This window comes from Benincasa hispida, chromosome 12, assembly GCF_009727055.1.
Source record: "Benincasa hispida cultivar B227 chromosome 12, ASM972705v1, whole genome shotgun sequence".
Classification (NCBI taxonomy): domain Eukaryota; kingdom Viridiplantae; phylum Streptophyta; class Magnoliopsida; order Cucurbitales; family Cucurbitaceae; genus Benincasa; species Benincasa hispida.
In genome coordinates, this window is record NC_052360.1 from 5,171,493 (window position 1) to 5,173,308 (window position 1,816).

A 1,816-nucleotide genomic window follows, 5' to 3' on the forward strand; every position below is an offset into this window, starting at 1 on the left:
TTTCTTCTTGTCAATCTTGAACATTTCAAATTAATCCAAACACGATTCTCGGACTTATATCCAGGCTACCAGGACTTAATGGACCTGTTGGCTTGAAGCTCCAAAACAGTCCGGGAATGCGATTAAACTCTTTAGGCCACGAGATCCACAATCTGTTAACTGTCAGGCGTTCCACTAAAGACCAACAGCTAAACTCTTCTTACCATAGATATATTTCTATGTCCATCGGATATAACCAATCATAAGTACGATGACCCTTCACAGATGCTCGTAAGTACAGCTAGGCCAAATTATCGTTTTGCCCCTATAGTTATATCTCACTCCTTAAGTACCACTGATTCCTCCAATGAACAATACAACATAGTCCAACTATATATGAACAACTCTCGAGCCAAGAGAAGGTGTGTGGTGCCACATCATTCAAGCCCCGGAATCAGCCCTTAAGAGAGCTATCTATCTACTTACCTCTGTCTCGGGGAATGAGTGAGTTCCATCTTGTGTAGCTGAGTTCCCAGTTCCCAAATCAGATGAATCCCAAAATTGTAGGTTTGAATCGTCAACCTGGCCACTCACACCCATACAAATCAAAGGACTGCCTTCAATGGCAGGAATTCTTAACTCACTCAAGATTGAGGTCATGTTACCTATGATCATTCTAGTGAAGTGAAGTCTTTGTCATGAACAGTGTTATATAATGAGACATTAACACTTCATGGTCAGGTCTTATAAAAACTCTTTGTATAAAACACCCCCGCTGGCATGTCCCCAACACGAATGATCAGGATTAGACCATCTGTGACAAGTCACAACACTTGTGACCATTCCACAAAGCGGGCTACACCCATAGCTTTACCTGGATAAGGTTTCCCTCCTATATCCATATACTACAGATCATTTTGGTTATCACTCAAGACATGATCCACTTGTATGTCACCACATACATGCTTGAGTCACATACAGATAACCAGGGATTTTATATTTATTGGTTTGTGGTAAAGCAAATAAAACAAGCAACTCAGAAAAATACAAGATGTGAAATAAATATCATATATTATACAACACATGTGTTCGTACAAATTATTTACAAACTACAGGACACGAGACTTTACAGCATTAACCCCAATAATCTCCCACTTGTCCTAAAGAGAAGTGGGGTGTACATAAAACTAGTACAAAATAATAAACTATGACATAAAAGGCCAGTATAAGAAAATCTCTCACTTGCCCTAGTCCAGCCATGGGCGATCCTATAGACCCATGCTCTGTAGGTGACCCTCAAACACTGTGGCCATGAGAGCCTTCGTACACGGGTCAGCAACATTAAAATGGCCTGCGTTAGATTGCTCCGTCTAATCTCCTCATCCTCTTGAGATGTCTTAGGACACATGTCCTTAGACAAAGTGACTCCATGCCTGAATGGCAGTAGGCCCCTATTGAAGTCCTGCATCGAGTACTTGAGCAACATCTTGTCAATATACGATACCTGAGACAGTGCTAGCACAAACTGAACTTCTCCTAAATCTTTCATTTGGAATTGGGTAGCTAGCTAGCTCTTAACCGCAGTCAGTAAACCTAAATCATTCCCAATGAGTAAGATATCGCCTACGTACAACACCAAGAAGACTACTGAAGCGTTGATGATCTTTTTGTAGACACAAGATTCAGTTTGCAAACCTTTTTCTCTTGACCTTAGACTATGAATCCCTCAGGTTGCACCATGTAAAGGGTCTCCTCAAGATTGCCATTCAAAAAGGCCGTCTTGACGTCCATTTTCCAGATCTCATAATTATAATAAGCTGCAATGGATAGGAGGATG